The sequence below is a fragment of the Zalophus californianus genome, chromosome 2 (assembly GCF_009762305.2).
Source record: "Zalophus californianus isolate mZalCal1 chromosome 2, mZalCal1.pri.v2, whole genome shotgun sequence".
Classification (NCBI taxonomy): Eukaryota; Metazoa; Chordata; class Mammalia; order Carnivora; family Otariidae; genus Zalophus; species Zalophus californianus.
The window spans coordinates 44,019,282-44,045,955 of record NC_045596.1 but is presented as its reverse complement, the minus strand read 5'-3'; the positions used below and the strand labels follow the sequence as shown (position 1 = coordinate 44,045,955).

At 38.8% G+C, this 26,674-nt stretch overlaps 1 protein-coding gene across 4 annotated transcripts in view; it reads left to right on the top strand.

Moving 5' to 3' along the window:
* The first annotated feature begins 715 nt into the window (after positions 1-715).
* Positions 716-26,674, top strand: part of PDCL2 (phosducin like 2) — a 229,424-nt gene continuing 203,465 nt past the window's right edge. For 2 of the 4 annotated variants that reach the window (XM_035725330.1, XM_027600742.1), the window contains exons 1-3: positions 717-797; positions 1,453-1,504; positions 21,918-22,002. The gene's annotated coding sequence lies outside the window, so the exon portion shown is untranslated. Of the gene's footprint in view, positions 798-1,452; positions 1,505-21,917; positions 22,003-26,674 lie in introns of all 4 variants that reach the window. The other 2 variants (XM_027600744.1, XM_027600743.1) reach the window with 2 other exon arrangements.

Sequence of the window (26,674 nt, the reverse complement as noted above, 5' to 3'; positions counted from 1 at the left end):
GCCCACTTCCCTAAAGTTCTGCTTGTGGTTTTTTATCCCCCATTATTTCAGCGTTTTCCATAAGGGCCCAGATGCGAGATTCAGACTTCTCCAGTAAAGGAGGTTGACGTGGGGCGGGTCCGCGGTGCTCTCCAGACGTCGGCTTGTGAGGCGGGGCGGGGGCGGGGCTCCACGAGGAGCGTAGGCCGGGGGCGTGTCCTAGAGCCCGACCCTGTGCGCAGCCGGCCAGGCGAGCCACTCGTGCTTAAGAGAAGCACCCGCGTACACAACGGCGCTTCTTAAACTTGCACCTAAGGGCACCTCCCCGCTGGTCGCCACCCTGAGGATCTCCCTCACTCCCGCTAAATTTATTTTAGAGTCACATTATTTTAAGAACGAATGTAAATATTAGATCTACCTCCACAGCTTATCCTTAGTAGTTTCCAAATAAAAATAAAGGTTCAAATACCCCCACCTCCATGCACGCTACATTGCCACGCTGGCACCTCCCTCACCATCCCCGGCTAACTGGTGGGCTTCCTAAGCTGAGGAGCCTAGAAAGGAGGAAACCCAAAGCGTTGCTCAGTCCGAGGGGCGGGGCCGAAGGCAGGTCGTCCCGGCGCCCCGCCCCCGTCCCGCCTTCCCCCAGGGCCTCGTGGGAGGTAGCGGAGCCCCCTGCATCCTTGGGGAGGGCGAGGCTGGAGGCTCCCGGGTGGCAATGGCCGGGTCCCAAACCTGCGGGGGCGAGGGGAAGGCTCCGGCGGGCGGGCCGGCGGGACCCTAGCACTCTTCTGCGGACTGATCCGGCACACGAAAAGGTAACAGCGGCCCAGGCGCCCGCCCGCCGCGGCCAGGGCCACCTCTCCCGTGGGGGCTCCTCTTGGTGTGCGGGTTCCGAAAGCCAGCGGGACCGCGGGGCTCCTTCGCCAGGACCGGGAGTGAAGCAGCCATCGCGGGAAAGCCAGCCCCCTCCTCGAATTTGCTGGCATTCCTAGACCGGAAAATCGCTGCCATCTCTCTGCTGGAACCGTGTCTGCTCGCCACTGACCCCATCCCACCCTCTTTAGTCAGCTATGACTAAGAGGTCAATTTGGTTTCCAAAACTAGGAGATAGAAGAGGAGGAAGAGTCTAAATTTTCTATATTTGCCTCTGGAGAATGCAGGAATCAGAGATTTGGCCCCTGGGGCTGATTTTAAGTGTCCCTCTAAGTATGGGCTGTAGCTTTGTGGGAACTCTTGAGGAAGACTCTGGTCTTGTGATTGGGGTCACACAGCATAGGTGAGAGAGGGGTTTTATTTTTGGTTTTGGTTTTTCTGTCAGGAGCTAGGTGAAGAATCCATCTAGTGAGGGTCTGCCGCAGAAGCAAATCTCAGCCAATGTGGAGATAGTACCCACTCTTGTTTTATTCAGCTACCCTTTCCTTTAAAAAAAAAATGAAGTATAATTAACATATAGTGTTATATTACTTTCAGGTGCACAGTATACTAATTCAACTATTCTGTACATCACTCAGTGCTCATCCAGGTAAGTGTACTCTTAACCCCCTTTATCTATTTCACCCATACCCACTCCTACCCTCCCCTCTGGCAACCCCAAGTTTTTCTCTGTATTTAAGAGCCTGTTTTTTTTTTTTTTGTCTTCTTTGTTTTATTTCTTAAATTCCACATATGAGTGAAATCATATGGTATTTGTCTTTCTCTGTCTCACTTATTTCATTTAGCATTATATGCTCTAAGTCCATCCATGTTGTTGCAAAAGGCAAGATCTCATTTTTTGTGGCTGAGTATTATTCCATTGTATAGATATACCACTTCTTTATTCATCCATGGATGAACACTTGGTTTGCTTCCATATCTTAGCTATTGTAAATAATGCTGCAATAAACATAGAGGTGCATATAACTTTTGGAATTAGTGGTTTTTTCCTTTGGGTAAATACCCAGTAGTGGGATTACTGGATCGTATGGTAATTCTATTTTTAAGTGTTTGGTTTTTGAGGAACTTCTATACTGTTTTCTACAATGGCTGCACCAACTTGCATTCCCACCAATAGTGCACAAGCGTTGCTTTTCCTCCACATTCTTGCTGACACTTGTTTTTTCTTGTCTTTTTGATTCTAGCCATTGTGACAGGTGTAAGGTGATAGCTTAGTGTGGTTTTATTTTCATTTCCCTGATGATGTTGACCATCTTTTCATGTGTCTGTTGACCATCTGTATATCTTCTTTGGAAAAATATCTATTCAGCTCCTCTGCCCATTCTTAAAATCAGATTTTTTTTTTTTTTGGTGTTGAGTTGTGTAAGTTCTTTATGTATTTTTGATATTGACTGCTTATCAGGCATATCATTTGCAAATATCTTCTCCCATTCAGTAGATTGCCTTTTTGATGGTTGATGGTTTACTTTTCTATGTGAAAGCTTTCTATTTTGATGTAACCCAATAGTTTATGTTTGCTTTTGTTTCCCTTGCCTGAGATGATATACCTAGAAAAATGTTTCTATAGCTGACATCAAAGAAATGACTGCCTATGCCTTTTTCTAGGAGTTTTATGGATTCAGGCCTCACATTTAGGTCTCTAATCCATTTTGAGTTCATTTTTGTATATGGTGTAAGAAAGTGGTCCAGTTTTATTCTTTTACATATAACCATCCAGTTATCCCAACACCATTTGTTGAACAGACTGTCTTTTTCCTATTGTATATTCTTGCCTCCTTTGTCATGGATTAATAGGCCATATAAGTGTGGGTTTAATTCTGGACTCTCTATTGTGTTCCATTGTTCTGTGTGTCTAGTTTTGTGCCAGGACCATACTGTTTTGATTACTACAGCTTTGTAGTATAGTTTGAAATCTGGGATTGTGATACCTTCAGCTTTGCTCTTTCTCAAATTGCTTTGGCTATTCAAGGTCTTTTGTGGTTCCATACAAATTTTAGGATTATTTGCTCTGATCCTGTGAAAATGCTGTTGGCATTTTGATAGGGGTTTCATTAAATCTCTAGATTGCTTTGAGTAGTATGAACAATATTTGTTCTCTCAGTCCATTTGTTTGTGTCATCTTCAATTTCTTTCATCGGCATTTTATAGTTTTTGGAGTATAAGTCTTTCACCTCATTTGATTAAGTTTTTTCCTAGATATTTTGTTCTTTTGGGGGAAACTGTAAATGGGATTGTTTTCTAAATTTCTTTTTCTGCTACTTTCTGCTATATTAGTGTATGGAAATGCAACAGATTTCTGTATATTAGTTTTGTGTCCTATAACTTTACTGAGTTTATCAGTTCTAATAGTTTTTTGGTGGAGTCTTTAGGGTTTTCTCATATAGCATCATGTTATCTGCAAATAGTGAATTTTACTTATTTCTTACCAACTTATTACCATTTATTTCTTTTTCTTGTCTGATTGCTACAGGTAGGCTTTCCAGTGTGATGTTGAATAAAAGTGGTGAAAGTAGACCTCCTTGTCTTTTTCCTGATCTTAGAGGAAAAGCTCTCTCTTTTCCACACCCATCCCTATTCTTTAATGACAAACACAGAAAAGGTTACCCTTAGTTGATTTTGAACTTGGAGAAAATGTCAGATAAAAATAATGTACACATTTATCTAGGCGTGGAATCTTTTGGTTGCCCTTAATTAATGTTTGAATAGAAATCTCACTCGTGGACACCTGAATAGCACTTGGGCAATGAGACACCTGGTACGGGTACTTCTGAGGACACAATAACAGCAACAACAGTAACATAACATTTATTGAGCATTTACAATGTGCCGTGCATGATTATAAGTGAATTACATATAATATGTAATATAAAGTGCTATTCTGAATGCTTTCATCCATTATTACTTAGTTTTGACAAGCATATGAAAGAGCTGCTATCATTAGTCCCACTTTATGGAGGAAAACTGAAACAGTTTTTCAGGTAGGTAGGTGCCCCCATTCTCCCAGTGCTGTAAATATAGGCTGCCAACAGCTCACAGCTATACCTTCTCTCAAGAATTGCCTGTTAGGGGCGCCTGAGTGGCTCAGTTGTTAAGCGTCTGCCTTCGGCTCAGGTCATGATTCCAGGGTCCTTGGATCGAGCCCCGCATCAGGGTCCCTGCTTTGTAGGAAGCCTGCTCCTCCCTCTCCCATTCCCCCTGCTTGTGTTCCCTCTCTTGCTGTGTCTCTCTGTCAAATAAATAAATAAAATCTAAAAAAAAAAAAAAAAAAAGAATTGCCTGTTGATTGAAGCTGCCCTGCCAAGAAATGCCCAGGAGGTTATACCCCAAGACTCTCAGGTGTGGCCTATAGCTAAAGGATGACAGATATTGGAGTACCTCCTGCCTTAAAGAGGAATCCTTTTGCCATGTCATTTCTGCTCTGCAGCTCCCTGTGGGGTGGACTGCTGCTGGACCCACATCTTTCCCTTGCTTCTTCCCTTTTCCTTGTTCTGCTTACCCAACTTAAGAGTTTTCACCTGAGAACCTCAAATCACTTGCTCTCAGGCTGTTTCTGTGAAACCCAGCCTAACACAACTACTTTGCTACACTGGGTTGTGAAATTTTCAGAGTTTTATTCTTTATTCACTAGAGAAATGTTTTTCTCTAGAAAGATGGACAATCCACTGGTTTCAAACATGTATCAGATGACCTTCTCTTTTGATTAATGTAAAGAAATATATTATGGAAGCTTTGCTGCTAAAATAGTGCTTCATTTGTGTAAAGGAAATGATAGAATGATTTCCCTGAGATGCTGTTTGGCCAAGAATACTTTATTCCTATCAGGGATGCAGATAGCCAGAGTAGGTGATTAGATAAGTGTTTGTTCATTGGTTTCACGATTGAGGAAAAGGATTATGAGAAGGAAACATGTTAATTTTGTTTTTAACAGCTTTGTAGAAGTATAGTTGACATAATGAAAGTGTACATTTGGTAAGTTGATCCATTATATACCCATAAACCATCATCACAGTCAAAATAATGAAAATATCCATTACTCCTCAAAGTTTCCTCAGCCCCTTTGTAATACCTCCTATCCCGCCCCTACGCAATCACTGATCTGCTTCAGTTATAGCAATATAAGGTTGACAAAGACCTTAGAAGCCATGCATTTCAGTCACTGAGTCGTTGAGCTTGCCTGGGCGTGAGGCATATGAGGATTTCCATGGGATAAGACCACGAGGGAGGTTGAAATAACTGGGTCCAGGCTGCCCTCTGCTCTTGGGAAAGGGAACAGATACAAAGTACAAAGCTGGACTCTGATGACAACTTTGGCATCATACTCCAAAGTGTGAGGTGAATGCAGATGAGATTCAAGTAAACTTCGGGATTGGGGCAATCTGGGGTTTTGTTTCAGGTTAAAGGAGGCCTTGGGATAGTGATGATCCTCTTGGTTCTCTTCTTGGTCACTCCTGACTGTCGGAGACACACCTTCCCATCGTAACTCTTCAGCCTAAGTTTGCTACCTTGTGGTGTAGTTAGACGTGGTTAGAATATTTGGAGGCACGGCTGAAGGCTCTGGCAAAAGCAACCCAGAGAGAACACAATGAGAGCAATAGTTTTAGATGATCTGGCATTCAAAACATAGTTTTGTCATCTTTGCTTTATGCTCCTGCTCAGCTTCTACACTGTCTCCCATGCCTAGAAATCTCCTTCATCAATTCCTTGAGATCCAAGCCAGACCCAATTCACAGGTATCTTTCTCCTCTCACTTCTTTGCTACTGTCTGGAGGATTCTTAGGGTTCCACAATTGATGCTTAGCTTCATCTGGCCCCTGATCTCAATGGTCTAGACCCTTTCTGCCCAATAGAAATATAACACAAGCCGCAAATGGGCGCCACTTATATATTTCAAATTTTCTAGTAGACACACTTAAAAAGGGGAGGAAAGAAATAGGTGAAATTATTTTTAATAACGTATTTTCAACCCTGTATCTCTAAAATGTGATCATTTCAACAGGTAATCTACATACAAATTATTGATGATATATTTTATTTTTATTATTTTTTAAAGATTTTATTTATTTGACAGAGAGATAGCAAGAGCAGGAACACAAGCAGGGGGAGTGGGAGAGGGAGAAGCAGGCTTCCCACTGAGCAGGGAGCCTAATGCGGGGCTCGATCCCAGGACCCTAGGATCATGACCTGAGCTGAAGGCAGACACTTAAGGATGGAACTACCCAGGCGCCCCTGATGATGTATTTTACATTCTGTTTTATACTAAGTCTTTGAATTCCAGTGGGTATTTTACACTTATAGCACACCTCAATTTGGACTAGCCCTATTTACATTTTGGACCGTGCCAGTCTGGATATAGCATCATGGCCTGCATCCAAAATTAACTAAGTGTTCTGGGGAATAGAGGAGGAATATGAGTTTTATTCTGGACACACTGACTTGGGGGTAAGCATTCCTGTGAACAGTGACAATAGGCTTTTGGAAATGCAGTTCTAGAGCAGCAAGACAGGGCATGTTCCAACTTCCTTTGTCAGAGCAACATGTACCCCCTTCACAGTAAGTTACCCATTTTATGTTATTTTTTTTATTATGTTGTTAATCACCATACATTACATCATTAGTTTTCGATGTAGTGTTCCATGATTCATTGTTTGCGTAAAACACCCAGTGCTCCATTCAATATGTGCCCTCGTTAATACCCATCACCAGGCTAACCCATCCCCTCACCCCCCTCCCTCTAGAACCCTCAGTTTGTTTCTCAGAGTCCATCGTCTCTCATGGTTCGTCTCCCCCTCTGATTTCCCCCCTTTCATTTTTCCCTTCCTGCTATCTTCTTTTTTTTTTTAACATATAAGGTATTATTTGTTTCAAAGGTACAGGTCTGTGATTCAACAGTCTTACAGATTTCACATGCCCTCCCCAATGTCTATCACCCAGCCACCCCATCCCTCCCACCCCCCACCACTCCAGCAACCCTCAGTTTGTTTCCTGAGATTAAGAATTCCTCGTATCAGTGAGGTCATATGATACATGTCTTTCTCTGATTGACTTATTTCGCTCAGCATAATACCCTCCAGTTCCATCCACGTTGTTGCAAATGGCAAGATTTCATTCCCTTTGATGGCTGCATAATATTCCACTGTGTATATATACCACATCTTCTTTATCCACTCATCTGTTGATGAACATCTTGGCTCTTTCCATAGTTTGACTATTGTGGACATTGCTGCTATAAACATCGGGGTGCACATACCCCTTCGGATCCTTACATTTGTATCTTTGGGGTAAATACCCAGTAGTGCAATTGCTGGGTCATATGGTAGCTCTAGTTCCAACTTTTTGAGGAACCTCCCTACTGTTTTCCAGAGTGGTTGCACCAGCTTGCATTCCCACCCACAGTGTAGGAGGGTTCCCCTTTTTCCACATCCCCGCCAACATCTGTCATTTCCTGACTTGTTAATTTTAGCCATTCTGACTGGTGTGAGGTGGTATCTCATTGAGGTTTTGATATGGATTTCCCTGATGCCGTGCGATGTTGAGCACTTTTTCATGTGTCTGTTGGCCATTTGGATGTCTTCTTTGGAAAAATGTCTGTTCATGTTTTCTGCTCATTTCTTGATTGGATCATTTCTTCTTTGGGTGTTGAGTTTGATAAGTTCTTTATAGATTTTGGAGACTAGTCCTTTATCTGATATGTCATTTGCAAATATCTTCTCCCATTCTGTCAGTGTCTTTTGGTTTTGTTGACTGTTTCTTTTGCTGTAGAAATGCTTTTTATCTTGATGAAGTCCCAATAGTTCATTTTCGCCCTTGCTTCCCTTGCCTTTGGCAATGTTTCTAGGAAGAAGTTGCTGTGGCTGAGGTGGAAGAGATTGCTGCCTGTGTTCCCCTCTAAGATTTTGATGGACTCCTGTCTGACATTGAGGTCTTTCAACCATTTTGAGTCTATTTTTGTATGTGGTGTAAGGAAATGGTCCAGTTTCATTCTTCTGTATGTGGCTGTCCAATTTTCCCAACACCATATGTTGAAGAGACTGTCTTTTTTCCATTGGACATTCTTTCCTGCTTTGTCGAAGATTACTTGACCGTAGAGTTGAGGGTCCATTTCTGGGCTCTCTATTCTGTTCCATTGATCTATGTGTCTGTTTTTGTGCCAGTACCATATTGTCTTGATGATGACAGCTTTGTAATAGAGCTGGAAGTCTGGAATTGTGATGCCGCCAGCTTTGCTTTTCTTTTTCAAGATTCCTCTGGCTATTCGGGGTCTTTTCTGGTTCCATACAAATTTTAGGATTATTTGTTCCATTTCTTTGAAAAAAGTGGATGGTATTTTGATAGGGATTGCATTAAATGTGTAGATTGCTCTAGATAGCATTGACATCTTCACAATATTTGTTCTTCCAATCCATGAGCATGGAACGTTTTTCCATTTCTTTGTGCCTTCTTCAATTTCTTTCATGAGTATTTTATAGTTTTCTGAGTACAGATTCTTTGCCTCTTTGGTTAAATTTATTCCTAGGTATCTTATGGTTTTGGGTGCAATTGTAAATGGAATCGACTCCTTAATTTCTCTTTCTTCTGTCTTGTTGGTGGTGTATAGGAATGCCACTGATTTCTGTGCATTGATTTTCTATCCTGCCACTTTACTGAATTCCTGTATGAGTTCTAGCAGTTTTGGGGTGGAGTCTTTTGGGTTTTCCACATACAGTATCATATCATCTGCAAAGAGTGAGAGTTTGACTTCTTCTTTGCCGATTCGGATGCCTTTGATTTCCTTTCGTTGTCTGATTGCTGTGGCTAGGGCTTCTAGTGCTATGTTGAATAGCAGTGGTGATAGTGGACATCCCTGCCTCGTTCCTGACCTTAGGGGGAAAGCTCTCAGCTTTTCCCCATTGAGAATGATATTCGCTGTGGGTTTTTCGCATATGGCTTTTATGATATTGAAGTATGTACCCTCTATCCCTACACTCTGAAGAGTTTTGATCAAGAAAGGATGCTGTACTTTGTCAAATGCTTTTTCTGCATCTATTGAGAGGATCATATGTTTCTTGTTCTTTCTTTTGTTAATGTATTGTATCATGTTAATTGATTTGCGGATGTTGAACCACTCTTGCGGCCCAGGAATAAATCCCACTTGGTTGTGGGGAATAATCGTTTTAATGTACTGTTAGATCCTATTGGCTAGTATCTTAGTGAGAATTTTTGCATCCGTGTTCATCAGGGATATTGGTCTGTAATTCTCCTTTTTGATGGAGTCTTTGTCTGATTTGGGGATCAAGGTAATGCTGGACTCATAGAAAGGGTTTGGAAGTTTTGGAAGTTTTCCTTCCATTTCTATTTTTTGGAACAGTTTCAGAAGAATAGGTATTAATTCTTTAAATGTTTGGTAGAATTCCCCTGGGAAGCCATCTGGCCCTGGGCTCTTGTTTGTTGGGAGATTTTTGATGACTGCTTCAATTTCCTTAGTGGTTATAGGTCTGTTCAAGTTTTCTAGTTCTTCCTGGTTCAGTTTTGGTAGTTGATACATCTCTAGGAATGCATTCATTTCTTCCAGATTATCTAATTTGCTGACATATAGTTGCTCATGATATGTTCTTATAATTGTTTGTATTTCTTTGGTGTTGGTTGTGATCTCTCCTCTTTCATTCATGACTTTGTTGATTTGCGTCATTTTTCTTTCCTTTTTGATAAGTCTGGCCAGGGGTTTATCAATCTTGTTAATTCTCTCAAAGAACCAGCTCCTAGTTTCATTGATCTGTTCTACTGTTCTTTTGGTTTCTATTTCATTGATTTCTGCTCTGATCTTTATTATTTCTCTTTTTCTGCTGGGTTTTGGCTTCATTTGCTGTTTTTTCTCTAGCTCTTTTAGGTGTAGAGTTAGGTTGTGTATTTGAGACCTTTCTTGTTTCCTGAGAAAGGCTTGTATTGCTATATACTTTCCTCTTAGGAGTGCCTTTGCTGCATCCCAAAGATTTTGAACAGTTGTGTTTTCATTTTCATTGGTTTCCATGTATTTTTTTAATTCTTCTTTAATTTCCTGGTTGACCCATTCATTCTTTAGTAGGATGCTCTTTAGCCTCCATGTATTTGAGTTCTTTCTGACTTTCCTCTTGTGATTGAGTTCTAGTTTCAAAGCACTGTGGTCTGAAAATATGCAGGGAATGATCCCAATCTTTTGGTACCGTTTGAGACCTGATTTGTGACCTAGGATGTGATCAATTCTGGAGAATGTTCCATGGGCACTAGAGAAGAATGTGTATTCTGTTGCTTTGGGATGGAATGTTCTGAATATGTCTGTGAAGTCCATTTGATCCAGTGTGTCATTTAAAGTCTTTATTTCCTTGTTGATCTTTTGCTTAGATGATCTGTCCATTTCAGTCAGGGGGGTGTTAAAGTCCCCCACTATTATTGTATTGTTGTCAATGTGTTTCTTTGCTTTTGTTATTAATTGGGTTATATAATTGGCTGCTCCCATGTTAGGGGCATAGATATTTACAATTGTTAGATTTTTTTGTTGGATAGACCCTTTAAGCAGGATATAGTGTCCTTCTTCATCTCTTATTACAGTCTTTGTTTTAAAATATAATTTGTCTGATATAAGGATTGCCACCCCAGCTTTCTTTTGGTGTCCATTAGCATGGTAAATCGTTTTCCACTCCCTCACTTTCAATGTGGGGGTGTCTTTGGGTCTAAAATGAGTCTCTTGCAGACAACATATTGATGGGTCTTGGTTTTTTAATCCAATCTGATAGCCTGTGTCTTTTGATTGGGGCATTTAGCCCATTTACATTCAGGGTAACTATTGAAAGATATGAATTTAGTGCCATTGTATTGCCTGTAAGGTGACTGTTCCTGTTTATTGTCTGTGTTCCTTTCTGATCTATGTTGCTTTTAGGCTCTCTCTTTGCTTAGAGGACCCCTTTCAATATTTCTTGTAGGGCTGGTTTCGTGTTTGCAAATTCCTTTAGTTTTTGTTTGTCCTGGAAGCTTTTTATCTCTCCTTCTATTTTCAATGACAGCCTAGCTGGAGATAGTATTCTTGGCTGCATATTTTTCTTGTTTAGTGCTCTAAAGATATCATACCATTCCTTTCTGGCCTGCCAGGTCTCTGTGGATAGGTCTGTTGCCAGTCTAATGTTTCTACCATTGTAGGTTACATATCTCTTCCCCTTTGCTGCTTTCAGGATTTTCTCTTTGTCTCTGGGACTCGTAAGTTTTACTATTAGATGTCGGGGTGTTGACATATTTTTATTGATTTTGAGAGGGTTTCTCTGTGCCTCCTGGATTTTGATGCCTGTTTCCTTCCCCACATTAGGGAAGTTCTCTGCTACAATTTGCTCCAATATACCTTCTGCCCCTCTCCCTCTTTCTTCTTCTTCTGGGATCACAATTATTCTAATGTTGTTTTGTCTTATCATATTGCTTATTTCTTGAATTCTGCCCTCGTGATCCTGTAGTTGTTTATCTCTCTTTTTCTCAGCCTCTTTATTTTCCAGTATTTGGTCTATATTGCTGATTCTCTCTTCTGCCTCATTTATCCTAGCAGTTAGTGCCCCCATTTTTTATTGTACCTCATTAATAGCCTGTTTGATTTCGACTTGGTTAGATTTTAGTTCTTTTATTTCTCCAGAAAGGGTTTCTCTAATAACTTCCACGCTTTTTTCAAGCCCAGCTAGTATCTTTAAAGTCATGATTCTGAACTCTAGGTCCGACATCATACTAATGTCCGTATTGAGTAGGTCCCTGGCAGACGGTACTACCTCTTGTTCTTTTTGCTGAGGTGATTTTTTTCGTCTTGTCATTTTGTCCAGAGGAGAATAGATGAATGAGAGAAGAAAATGCTAACAGGTTAACACCGTTTGCAGCAAATATACTCTAAACAAATCAGAAAAGACCTGAAACCAGGGGAAAAGAGAGGGAAAGAAAGAAAAAAGAAAGAGAAAAAAAAAAGAAAGAAAAAGAAAAAGATAAAAACAGAACAAAACAAAAAAAACAGAATATGATCAAATATGATCAGGCTAGTGCATAGATCAGTGCCACACACTAGATTTTGGGCATATTTTGGCCTGTTAGAAGAAAGTGCCTCCTAAAATTTTAAAGGACGAAAGACTTATATATGTACAAAATAAGAGTTGATACAATGAAGGGATAGAAGATGACTGTAAAGATGAAAATTATAAAAGATTTTTCTAAAAGGAATTGATAAGATAAGAAGTTTGAAAAAAGAAAGAAGATTTAAAAAAGAAAAAGGGAGAGAATGTGATCAGGCAGGAGACTAGAACAAAGCCATACACTAGTGATTTAGGGTATATTTTGATCTGTTAGAAGAAACTGTATCTCAAAATTTTAAAGAGAGAACAACTTATATATATGCCAAAAATAAGGGTAACTACTATGAAAGGATAAAATATGACTCTAAAAATGAAGAATAAAAAATTTTTTTTTTAAAAAAGGGATTGATAAGATGTTGGTTGAAAAAGGGAAAAAGAAAAATTCAAAAAAACCAAAAACAGTTAAAAAAATTAACTTTGAAAAACTAATGAATCATGGTAAAAAAGCCATGAATTCTATGTGCAGTATTCCCCTAGCGCTGGAGTTCTCCCGTTCTCCTTGATGGGTAAACTTGGTCTTGGCTTGCTGGCTGTTCGTGCTGATCTTCTGGGGGAGGGGCCTGTTGCTGTGGTTCCCAAATGTCTTTGCCCCGCCCTTGTCGGTCGGGGCTAAGTAATCTGCTCGGGTTTGCTCTCAGGAGCTTTTGTGCCCTGCAAGCTCTCGGTACAGCTTTGGAGGACCAGAGTGAAAATGGTGGCCTCCCAATCTCTGCCGGGAGGAGCTGAGAACTTGGGGCCTCGCTCCTCAGTGCGCCCCCAGAGAAAAGCAGTCAGTCACTCCCGTCTCCCCGCTCTCCAGCCACACTCCGTGCTCACCCGGCCTGTGACCGAGCGTTTCTATCTCTGGCTCCCGACCCCGTGTGGAGTCTCCAAACCCAGCAGATCCCTGCGGTGCACTCCCGCGCCACTCCTCCTGGGTGAGAAGGGGAGTCTCCCCAGATCTGCCGCTTGTTGGGTCCCTGCTGGAGGAGCAGTGGCCCCAGTGGGCTGCGGATCAAAGTTTATGGCAACCCCGAACTGAGAGCCCGCGCCTCGGCTCCGTCTCTGCAGCCGGCTTCCCCGCTCTGATACCTGGGAGCTCTGCCGCACTCAGGCACCCCCGGTCTTTCTGTGACCCCGAGGGTCCTGAGACCACACTGTCCCGCGAGGGCTCCACCCCTGGCTTAGCCACTGGAGCGACGTCCCTCAGCGGAGCCGACTTCTAAAAGTTCCAATTTTGTGCTCCGCGGCTCTATCACTTGCCAGAAGCGGCCGACGGAGGCCCCCTCCCCTGCCATCTATCCTCCCGAATATCGCCTCGGATTCACTTCTCCGCACGTCCTACCTTCCAGTAAGTGGTTGTTTCTCTGTTCAGAGAGTTGTTGCTACTCTCTTCTTCGATCTCCTGTTGAGTTTGTAGGTGTTCAGAATGGTTTGATCCCTTCAGCTGAATTCCTGAGACCAGACGAAATCCAGGTCTCCTACTCCTCTGCCATCTTGCTCCGCCCCTCTTGGTTAGTATTTTTTATCTGCATCTTAATAGCTATTTAGTTTTAAGAATAGCAAAATCCGTACCATCTTAAAAAATTTTTTTCTAACATAAAAGTAATGGATAGTAATGATATCTCCTTCAAAAAAGTGGGGTTTTTGTTTGTTTGTTTCTTTGTTTTGTTTTTATGGTGGCAATACTCAGTGTCTCAAGGATATGGGGAAATGGACACTTTCATCCATTTTGGTGGGAATGTAAATATTTCCAGGGATTGTGGAGGGCAATTTGACAATGTATATTCAAATTCAAAATGTGCATACCTTTGTCTCTGCAACTCTAGTTTTAGAAATTTACCCCATGAGAGTAATTGGATAAGTGCACAAATTTATATGTTCAGGAATGTTGATCCTATTATAGTTTATAATTTTTAGAGAACAACATATTTCAACAACTATTGGGTGCCTACCTCTGCTGGGCGTTGTAGTAGGTACGGGGCTATAATAATTAAGCAGATATAGTTGGTCCCTGCCTTCATGTAGTTTATGATATAGGAAAGAAGACAGCCAATTAAACGTTCACTAACATTAGCATTGCAGTGCTAACGGTATAGACTGTGGTTGAAGTGCATATAAAGGGAACTAAATGCAGACTTGGTGAGGCGGTGAATAATGGTAAGTAGAATTTCACTAGATTTTCACTTTTAAATGTAAATATATTAGTTATATAATCAGAAAGAATTGTAGCTTTTTAAAAATTTGAAATAAAATAATACAAGTTTAGTGTAGGAAATTTGGCAGTTACAGAAAGGTTATAAAGAAGAAAATAAAATGACTAAAAATTCCATCCCCAAGATGACAGATGTTCAGTTGTAACAATTTGGTATATTTTCTACCATTCTTTATATACATATGAATGTATTGGTTCTCTTCACAATGATACATATTTCATAGATCTGTTTGAAATTTTAATATAATATCAAAAATAATTTGAGCTTACTATTTATATGTATTCTATTACAGAGTGAAATTTAATTCTGAAAATTACAGTTTATTGTGCTTTATAGAGCTAAATTCCTATATGTATTTGGGGAATATATTGACATCAAGTAAAACAATCCACTTTTCTCTGTTTTTTTTTTTTAAAGATTTGATGCAATTAAATTATTATATGTTAATCATATCAATAACATTTTTATTCCGGTTGCTGGCATTCATTTGAGATTATAGGATTAAACTGGTTGAAATTTCATTTTTTATGGGCTCATGTGAATAACATTACGAGATCTCATTAGAACATTGCCAGCCAAGGTGGGAGTGTTAATTTGTTTCACATTGTAGGATGTAGTTCCCAATGTCGGCAGGAGGCATCATGGAGCAAAGTTCCTTGACTTAAAGATTATGTATTGCATCATCCCTGCTGTACTGCTTTGGTAGACTATGGTGCTGCTGTCACTGATTCCTTTTTTTAAAATAGCTGCTAAAAACCAGAAGAAAGAATTAAGTCAGCAAATTCTGTCATTCATAGGTATGTTAAATAACTAGGAGAGTTTCCTCCTTATATAGGAAGCCTAAAAATGTGAACTGCTTTTCTGAGTTAATACATGCAAAAGGCTTGGAATAAGGCTTAAAACAGTATAAGTCCTCAATAAATTATTATAATTACTACTACTGTTAAGAAGAGCAAACAAGTTATCAGAATAAGTCTAGGAGTATCTTAGATCTATATTCAGATTCTCATCATTGGGTATGGGATGTGAAGAGTAAATTGTTATCAAGATATTGGAGGGTGGTCATACTATTTCATGTTAATACCTAAGACCTGGAATAAAATGTTAAAGAAAGATACTCTATTGGGATAAATAAACTCAACTGAACTGAGTTGCATTTCACCTTATAGCATAGCCCTTAGTCTGTAAAACTATTTTGAAATTGAATTCCCTAGATGAAGAGGACTACTGATGCTCTTGAATAGGTTCATGGAGTCTTTTTGGGGACTGTGATCTCTATTTAACTGAGTTGACATGAGATTCAACTACATTCATAGGATGACTCATATCAATAGCTTTTCATCATGCAAGCAATTCTCAATTTGCTATAGTGGTTTTATTGTCTTAGTTTTAATCAAACTTGTCTGTCTATGACCAGTGAATTCCATACTTGGTACTTCAATTCTTTTAAGTAAATCTGTTTTTAAAAGTTATTTCAACAAAGTTTATGTGTAAAGTTAAAATTACATAAGCATAACATGTTCCCTAGGCTATAAATCCTGTCCAGATTTTTGGAAGAAATTGTGTCTATGGGGACAGGTAGAATGCATTAATGTAAATACACTTTGCTTAACAGAGCAAAGATTTCAAAAAGCTGAAAACACTGTTGTTCATGCAACCTAAACAAAGAAACCAAGAAAAATCTCAGAGAGGTAAAGAAATAGAATTTTCCTGATATATGATTATTTCAGTATTTGAAATATATTATTCGAATATCTTATCCATTATGCTTTTCTATCATTTTAAGAAAATACAGGTTAACACTATAAAAACATTATGCCAAATTATTTTTCTTATATTTCTGCTCTTCTAATCCTTGTCTTAATTTTAGGGTTTTAGAAAACAAAATGGGATTAAATAAAGAGGGTTGGAATATTTATATTTTCTTTTGGTTTGGTGAAGCTGTTCTTTTCTTCCATTTATTTTATCCATTGATTAAAGAAATATTTATCATTGGGGTGCTACTGTGTGTTACGTTTGAGGTCTGTATTTGAGATAATTGATTTTGAATATAAATCAATTTATTTAAGCCTATGAAAATGTTTTCTGTAATTTTAACTTACTAATCTTTGAACAAACTTCAGTGATCTGTTATATAGATATGGATTTCTGCCTCTAAGAGATTAGGTGGACCTTCTCTGCTTCTCTTAAAATTTTAATATACTTAGGTAAATTGGATTTACATTTGTCATTTTGTAGCCTTTAAAGGATGTTTTGTAAACCAGCTATAAACTAAAAAGAGGTATTGATTTTTAAACATTTTAAGATATGAAGCATTTCGGAGTATCCTAAAAAATAAAGTGCTGTATTATAAGTATTCATCATCTTTGGCATCAGACGGTTCTAAAAGTCAATATTTTCTGTGCTTGTCAAATTATCTTGAATTCACCTATGCCATTTTAGCCTGGGAGGATCTAACCCTGGTAAATATCATAGCCATGGAAGTTCTTGTTACTAAGAGCTGAAATTCTCGTGTGGGTAGAGATAGTCCTCAACAGTGAATTTGTAACTTGGAAAAAGTAGCATAAACAAACATGATGGAAGTTAAATTTATCTTTCTCATGGAAGCTATTTTAAGTGGAGAATTATGTTCCTGAAGCTATAAAAATAGGCACTATATTTACTCCACTCTTTATGAATCATAGACATACTATGAAGTATACAGTTTCTTGAGTATGCATAGGGCAATCAAGATGGCATTAAATTGCAGAGTACTTGTAATGTACTGGCAGACCTCACCAGAAAAGGTTTTCCAGGGTAGGAAGAAGTGCTAGGGGGATAGAGGCTGAGGATTCTGATGGTGGGGGGCTTGTAGGGGTAAGAGCTGAGGACAGGGTATCTTATGCAGTAAGTAGCACACTGGCTTCTCATCATGGCCACCCATGAACCCCCTGTGGGTTTTGTGGGTTTTTTTGCCTACTAACAAAAGTCATTTATTAATAGTTAATTTATCTCTCTGCTTTTCCAAATAAAAAATATGTCTTACTATCAATCAGGACTTTGGTTCATGCTGAGTTGCCATGATTCCAGTATAGCAAATAAAAGTAATATTATTCTGGGCAGCTTTATTACAGGTAAATTAGTGATCTCATTAGATTTTTGAAAATATTTGAAGTTCGAAAATCCCTACTTACCCCTAGACCCCTTTTAATTCTTTAGCTCTAGAAGTGACACATTGGAAATCCCTGTTCTGGCTCTTGTCAGGAAGACACTGGTAGTGATGAGTAATTTGTACGTAATCAAATAGGAATAATTCAGGGAAAAAAGTGATTGTAAACCAGAGAATACCCTCTGCATTGTCCTAAAGGTAGCTGCATACCTGAATGCTACATGCATTTTAGGTAAGGAGAAAGCACTGAGGTGAACATAACTACATTCCTTATACTTTAACCACCTTTCTACAAAGTGCCAACTACCAGCTTCCATTTGCTTCATCCCACCTCAGCCATCCTCCCGCCAGTGCTGATCTATATCCATGATGCTGCGGCTAGGAGGAGAGAGGTATTGATTCTTCATAGTGTGCTCTGGGGTCTGCAGCTGGGTGGGCTGAAATAGGGTCACCTCACAGAGCAACCATCAGACAGCCACCCCAGCCTGACTCCGGGGCGATTTCAGTTTGGGCAACTTGCACATTCAAATTGCACAGGTGAATAGTGATAACTGGTTACTACTGATATGTTTTTATTTTGGTTTGAGTCATCTGGGAGTGAGACCCACTAATTCCAAGTTACTGAGTGTAAGCCCTAAGTTTACCTGAAGCTAAAAAAATTTTTTTAAACTTTTTATTTTGATAATTTTAGATTTACAGAAGAGTTTTAAAGATAGTATTGATAGTTCCTATATACTGTCTACCCAGCTTCTCCGAATGTTAACATCTCATGTAGTCAAAACTAAGAAATTAAGATTGGTTCAACAAATGCGATTAACTACAGACTATTTAGGTTTCCCTGGTATTTCCACTAAATGGCTTTTTTTTTTTTTTTCCTGTTCCACAATTCAGGTCAGGATACCACACTGCCTTTAGTTGTCATGTTTCCTTAGTCTCCTTCAATCTGTGACAGCTCCTCAGGTTTTTGTCTTTAATTAGTTTTTTTCTAAAGATTTTATTTATTTATTTGACAGAGAGTGCAAGAGAGCAGAAGCAGGGGGAACAATAGAGGGAGAGGGAGAAGCAGGCTCCCCGCCAAGCAGGGAGCCCAATGCAGGGCTCAATCCCAGGATTCTGGGATCATGACCTGAGCCAAAGGCAGATGCTTAACCATCTGAGCCACCCAGGCGCCCCTGTCTTTAATTACTTTTGAAGAGTACTGGTTAGATGTTCTGTAGTATATTCTTCAGGCTGGGTTTGCCTTTTTTTTCACAAGATCAGACTGAGGTTGCAGATTTGGGGTACATGAGATCAATAGATCTTATTAATGGTGATCTTAGCCTTGATCACTTGGTTTAGGTTGTGTGCCAGGTCTCCCCAATGTAAAGTTACAAGTTTCCTCTTTCCATACTCTGTTCTTTGGGGGTAAATTACTAAGTCTAGACCACTGGAGTTATTCAGTCCAGTCTAGGGAATCTGAGATTCATCTCCTGGAGGGAGTATTTAAGAAATAGAAGACATATGTTAAAAACACCACAGTTATTAAGAAATATTTGATGAGAGATATTATGAGGCAATGTGGATACCCTGTGAGTTTCCCTAACAAATTTTAGCATTCATCAATGGATGTTGCCTATAGCAATTTTTACTTTGGTACTGTGAAAACAAATAATGGAAACCTCATTAAAGATGGAGTCCAGAAATCCTGAAGGGGAAGCTCTTACAGACCCTAAACAGGAGGAAACTTACTTTACATACCACAGTATGAGGAACAAAGAACCTTGTCCAGCAACAGCCCAGTCATTGAGAAACTGCCACACTCTGCCAATGAGAAGCTGTCACCACCCTGAATTCTTTGAAATAGCCCCTCCCAACTTCTTCCTTTTCTCCATAAAAACAAACCTCTCTCTTTTGTTTTCTGGACTTGCCTATGGTTCTCCATAGTTTGCTTGTCCTGCATTGCAATTCTCAGCTCTTCTTGAATAAACTCATTTTGCTGGTAAAATGGCTGCCTGGTTTTTTGTTTGTTTGTTTTCAAGCCAACAGTACTCTAATGATGATGTTCCATTTTCCTGTTTCTTCCTGTGATTATGGTTTTTCTGTAGGAAGAATTGCCTCTTTTCACTTATTCATTCATTTGTGTATTTATATCAGTGTGGTCTCATAGATATTTATTGACTCATGGATATTTATTTTATTGGGGGGTTATAATTAATTACTATCATTGTTCATTGTATTGCTCTAATTATCCCAGCTCTGGCCATCAGGAGCTCTTAAGAGTTGGTTCCTGTGACACTTCCGAGGAACCCATATTTTGTTTCTTTTCTTGTTTCCTTTTTATGCACTTGCTTACTTTCCGGAGGTATAAGATGCTCTTCCTGGCTTTTATCTTAAATTTTTTGTACCCTAGCCCACAAATTAGTCATTTTTGAAGAATCGTGGATCCTTTGATTGGAGAATGCTATTTAGAAACCCAAATCTGGCATCTCAGTGTTCTTATTGCAACTAGAGAGTCATTGTTTCTAGACCTTCTCAGTGTGTAGAGCTATCTTTATATCTCCATCTGTATATATACTAACAAAAACATTCGTTCATACTGGTATCTTTAACTCCAGCCTGTTACCACAGGGTATATTCTGGCATTCCCCTTTGCTTGTTTGTAATTTCTTTCTTTCATAGATACAAACCTGGCTGTCATGATCTACAATATATTTACTTATTTATTCAACTCTGTGTGGAAAGTAGTTTCAGAGTTGCTGAACTGGACTCATGTGGGTTACATATTTACCAACTAGAGTCCAGTGTTTTGTCTTTAGCCTTATAGTATCAAAACTCTATTAGGCAAAGTTATTTATCCATAAAATTATAGATGAGCAGGTGAGTGGATAAACAAACTGATACATCTATACAACTAGGCAATAAAAAGAAAGAAACCGGTGACTCCCGTGAGACAGGGAGATCTGAAATGCATTTTGCTAAGTCAGACACAAAAAGTAATGGATTCTGTGATTCTATTTGTATGATATTGTAGAAGGCAAAACTATAGGGAAAGAAAACAAATCAGTTGCCAGAATTGGGAGTTGGAGAATGGGTTACCTACGAGTGGGATTGCTGGGTCATATGATAATTCTATAGCTTTTTGAGTAACTGCGGAACTGTTTTCCACAGCAGCTAGCACTGTTTTACATTCCTACCAGCAATGCCCAAGGGTTCCAGTTGTTGCAATTTCTTCACACCCTCACAAACACTTGTTTTTCTTTCTTTTCTTTTTTAAATTACAGCCATCCTAGTAGGTATGATGTAGTAACTCATTGTGGTTTTGATTTGCATTTCCCAAGTGACTAAGAATGTAAAGCATCTTTTCCTATACTTATTGGCCACCATTTACATATCTTCTTTGGGGAAATATCTACTCAAGTCCTTCACCCATTTTTGAATTAGCTTATCTTCTTGTTGTAGGAATTCTTTATGTATTCTGGATATTAAACCCTTGTCAGATATATATGATTTGCAAACATTTTTCCCCATTCTATGTGTTGTCTTTTCATTTTCTTGATAATGTCCTTTGATACAAAAAGTTTTTAATTTTGATGAAGCCCAATTTTTTTTTTCTGCTGCTTGTGCTTTTGGTGTTCTATCTAATAATCCATTACCACACCCAAGGTTTAGCCCTTTGTTTTCTGGTTTAATAATGTTTATGTCTTATATTTAGGTCATTGATCCATTTTGAGTTAATCTTCATATATGGTATGAGGTGGTATGAGCACATCTTTGTTTTTAGACCTTTTGAAAATGCAAGTATTTTAAAGATTTAGTAGTCACATCATAGTTTTTTCTTAAAGATAGCAGACAGATGGCAGTATTAATCTATATTAAAACCTAATATTTTAGAAGAGAGGAAAAAGGCATGTTTGAATTTCTCACTGCTAATATCTTCCAATGAAAGACTGCCAGGCACCATCAGATTTAATTTTTTCTGGCCTGTAGTTTATCCTGATTGCTTTGCTGAGCAAGCTAGATTCTGATGGGTTCCTTACCAATTTCATCAAAGAGGTGGGGGGCCTAACAGCATGCAATTTCATGAATGTTCGGGAAGACCATCTCCTCACCATCAATGTCTCCTCCTTCCCTTCCCTAGGAGAAGTTTTTCTCTATTAGAATCATACCAAGTTCTCATGAATCCAGATAACGAAGATTACTTTTTAAAGGTTTATTCATTTATTATTTTAGAGAGGGGGAAGGGGTAAAGGGAGAGAGAGAATCCCAGACTCCACACTGAGCTCAGAGCCTGATGTGAGGCTCAATCCCACAACCCTGAGATCATGACCCGAGCTGAAATCAACAGTCAGATGCTTAACTGACTGAGCCACCCAGGTGGCCCCCCCCCATAAGGAAGATTATAACTACCAACATCTACCACATAAAAAATGGCTAGAATTTGGAGAACACATAAAATCTACTCTGGTTTTGGTTATCAGAAACTTTGAAGGGATCTGAGCTAATACAGAACCTCATAATCATTTTCTTTTAGCTCTTCTCTAAGCTATTATTTATTTTCTTTTCTTTTTTTTTAAGATTCAACTATAAAGAAGAATAGGTCATTTCATAGTTTGCAAAATGAAGTACAGTTCCAACTTTGGCAGACAACTGTCTATCAAGAGTAAGTGACACACAAATGTTCTATCTAGGTCTTAGCAATCCCCTAAGAAAAACGGTGGTAGATGGTATGTAGAGTTTAACAGAACTTCAAAGACAAAAGGCATGTTACAAATTCAATATTGACCAAAAGAAATATGTAATAGCTTGGGGTTTGTGCTTGGGACTCTGTAATATAATGTTGAATTTTCAAACCAATCTAAAGGAGACTAAAACTGAAAATAGGATGAAGACCAAAATTTATTATAAACAAAATAACAAAACAATAAAATGACTGGACCACTGGAACAGTCCACTTATTTATCTAGAATGAGAAAAACATGCAAAATGTATTAAGTAAAGTACCCTAAGTTTTGTGATAAAGATCTGAAGTTGACATTTACAATTTGAGGTTGCCCACAATCTTTTGAACATGACTACATTTTGAAATGGCTACATTTTTATAGCCCCCAATAATGTAAACCCCACCATCTCAATGAGGAATATAAAAGCAAAACAAAACAATAAAACAAAAATCTACCTTTTCCAGCCCCTTCCCTCACCTTTCTTTTAGGGTATGGATACATGATTTAGATTCTGAAAGATATACTGTCATGAAATTAATATATGTGGGGGGAAAAGTAGGGCATGGGGCAGCCATTTTGGTGCTGCAATAATTGGCAAAAACCACATGATTCTTTGTTCAGATGTGGTGGCTCCAATTTCCTGAATGTGGTGGGAACAGTATGGTTCTGGGGTCTGTTCAGCATCTTCACCAAGTTGTTCCTGGATGTTTGGCTTAGGAACTATTTCACTAACCTTTCCAAAGATTCTGTAAACTATCTAATACCTGTAGTAAATCCTTTCATTCTTAAACCAATAAAAGGGGATTCTGTTTGCAACCCAGAACACTGTTTAATATAAGATCCATTGTATGTGTGAGTCTTTCTTGGAAAAAGTTAAATAGTGTCACATTAACAGAAAGTCTCATTTTATAAATCATGCATATTTAGAAAATTTTATGGAAAGTTCCTTTCATTAAGCACCATTTCATTCAATGAAGATTGATATTAATATTTATTCAAATTTATCCTTTTAAGTGGGGAATAAAACAAAAAAATGAATTAATGTATCTATAACTAGTTTGTGATGTTCATAGATTCTTCTTAGAGTGCAAAATACAATATACATATATGGCCATATGTGTATTTTTATAAACATTTTGATTTCTGAGTGTGAAGGTATTAAATCTTTTTATATTCCTAACAAAAGTACTCTAATTTTTGTTTTTGTTGAGTTAGAGCAGTTGTACGTGTAGGCTTAACAAGAAAAAAATTCTTAAGGAAGATGATGATTCCAGTAAAACTGTAGATATTCATAAATGCTTCAAGTATATGCTCTGGAAGTATAAAATTAAATGTTTTAGCACGAGAAACCTATTTAGTATTGGCATTCCTTCACATCACTCAAGCAGGCTACTGAAGAATCATTCTGGAGTTACTGTATAATACAGAAGTAGAGTACAGGCCCATGTGAATATTTTATAGTTTATTGTATGGGTGGGTATTCTTAAATTTTAATGCTGCAAAAGAAATGGGTAGCTCTGGAATCCTTGTGTCAATGAGATAGAGAGGAGGCTGGTGATCCAATTAGTATAATGGGCATCTGGCAGCCAAATGATGCACTTCAGAACCTGGCTGAGAATGACTGGCCCTCATCCACACTTTCACAATATAAGGGAGAGAAAACAGGATGTGGAATCCTCCTGCTCTTTCTGTGCTGCTTTAAGTCTGAGTCTTGAAAACCAGACCTTTTCTATTATAACGCTTGTCATCCATATATTACTTCTCCCTTCCACATGCCTTCTCCTTCCTTTTCTATCCCATACTTATCCTTGGCTTCACTTTCATGATTCCATGGTGGTCATGTTGATCTTTCTCCCCTTTTTAGTTCATAGAAACTAACCATTATCTTGAGGATATTTCTGTGATGTGGCAGTTGGCAGTTACTTCAGCAATTTTTAATCATTTTTTCCAGTCTATAGATTCAAGTAGTTGCTTTTCAAATTGTTGCCTGTTAACATAAACAATAGAAAGATAGGACTCTTCACATTTTATTTTATTTATTTATTTTTAAAGATTTTATTTATTCATTTGTGAGAGAGAGAGGCAGAGAGAGCACAAGCAGGGGGAGAGGGAGAGGGAAAAGCAGGCTCCCCACTGAGCAGGAAGCCCGATGTGGGCCTCGATCCTAGGACCCTGGGATCATGACCTGAACCGAAGGTAGATGCTTAACCATCTGAGCCACCCAGGCACCCCTGAGTCTTCACATTTTAATCTTGTGATTTTCTTTCCAAAGACAGTGAAAAATATGGTAAAATTTCCTCCTTGCATTTTCTTCCTTTGGAACTAGGATCCTAACTCTTTATTTATTTATTTATTTTTTAAAGATTTTATTTATTTATTTCACAGAGAGAGACACAGCGAGAGAGGGAACACAAGCAGGGGGAGTGGGAGAGGGAGAAGCAGCCTTCCCGCGGAGCAGGAAGCCCGATGCGGGACTCGATCCCAGGACCCCGGGATCCTGACCTGAGCCGAAGGCAGCCGCTTAACGACTGAGCCACCCAGGCGCCCCTAGGATCCTAATTTTTTAAATAAACATAGAACTTTATTTTAAAATTTTATTCATTTGTATTATTATGCCCTGTACGTTAGATACAGTCAGATATGAGCCTCTCGTGCTCCTATGTGTCTTGCTGAACGTGCCAAAATCCCAAGGCTTTGGCTGTTCTTACACCTGGGCCACTTTTCAGGATTGATTATACAGTTGGCAATCCTGAGGGGATAATACATTGCAGTTCTTGTATTATACCTGGTCTTCTCCCAGACAAGCAAGCTTGCTTACTGCTTTTTGTAAAAGCAGCAGATTCCTTAAGCTTAGGTTCTCCCCTGTGACCCACCCCTCTGGATATATAGGCTCCATTGGGCCCTCCACGTTGCCCTGTGGGACATGGGCACTGGTACAACCGTACTGCCTCTCCTTTTTTCCTTCTACTGCCACTAGTAATGTCCTTTGTCTCTGACTCAAGAGTCTCCTCTCTTCTGTCAGTATCCGTGAGACTGTGGCAGGCTTACTTAGTTTGAATAGTTATTTTGGTGGGAGCTTTCCTGCTTCTAACTCTCCTTCACGGCGTCAAACTTATTAGGGCGAACTCCCAATACTTTATTTATAAAATGTCTTCCTTTTGAACAATCCAAATCACTGTTACATATTCTATTTTCCCCTAAAACATTTTTATGAAGTATGTAGATACAAGTTAATCCCATTTTATAAATGAGGGATTAGAGGTAGAGATTAAGTGATTTTCTCAAGGTCACTTAATTAATTCATAACACATCAAATGCTAGAATTAGGCCTTCTCGCTGATCACACAGGGATGGGGTGTCCGTAATATATAATACTGTCTTCTTCCTTCTCACTAACATTCTTTGTAATGATACCTATCTAATTTAGAACATAGAATTTATAACTGGTATTCTTCCAGGAAGGAAGAACTCTTGGTAGTATAATTACTAACTGAAAATCTGAGGTTATTTAGACTTCCTAATATTTCATAAAACATATTCTGTTCCAGCATTCACAAACATTCCTCATATAAAAAACTAAATAAATAATGTTTGTTCTTAGCCTCAAATACAGTGTTTCTCACAGTGTAGTCCTCATCCAAATAATCTGGAGAGCTTTTTAAGAATATAGGTTGTACCCCAGACCTACCACATTAGAATTTCTAGAGTATAAAGGAATCTTGAGTGTCTTTTTTTTAAATCAAATCTCCCAGGTAATTTTTTTTTTTATGGCCGTTAAAGTTTACCATGCATCACTACCAGGGCGAGATTGTTTCTATAAACTAGGAGTGGGCAAACCACCATCCTTTGGCTAAATACCTACAAATAGGGGAAAGTAGCAGATTTACAAAACTGTTTCTGAATATAGTACTTATGAAAAATCTTGATAAAAAGAATGCAAATCAACACCAATTTATGTCTCTCAGAAAGCCAAAAATCTTCCCTCACATCATGAAGTTAGCGGTAGTGGTTTGAAAAACGCTTGTATTTTGTGAAATAGCAGGGTTTATCTAAGGCATTCATTTGTATGGAGATCTTCCGTGCTGTGGTTGTACAACACCTCCTTTTGCCTATTCATAAATCCATTCGATATATATTCATTGAGTGCCTACCTTCTGAGCCAAGCGCCATTCTAGGCACTGGTGCTACTGTGGTGGACAAGTTGGCTAGGGTCCCTGCATTCAAGGTCTATACTAGAAGAGGATAATAATGGCTTCTGAACAAAAAGTAAAATTCTTTACAGAAGAAGATAAAAGGATTATTTTTTTGCCATCGGTGACTCCAAACTTCCATTTTGCAGGAGACATTTTTTTTTTAATATTTTTTCTTTCAAGATTTGAAGCCGAAAGTGTGGTTCTAAGATTTAGGCCAGTATGAAATATTTCAGTAATTGAAATGCTGAGACAAATCCCGTTTTTCCTTAAGGGAGAGCCAACGTATAGCCTAATGTATATTTTGTCAAATATGGGACACACAAGATTCATAAGTGGTGGTTATATGATTATGTTATATGTTATATACATATATAACATATATGTTATATGTTATATGATTCACCAGCTAAATGAGTGA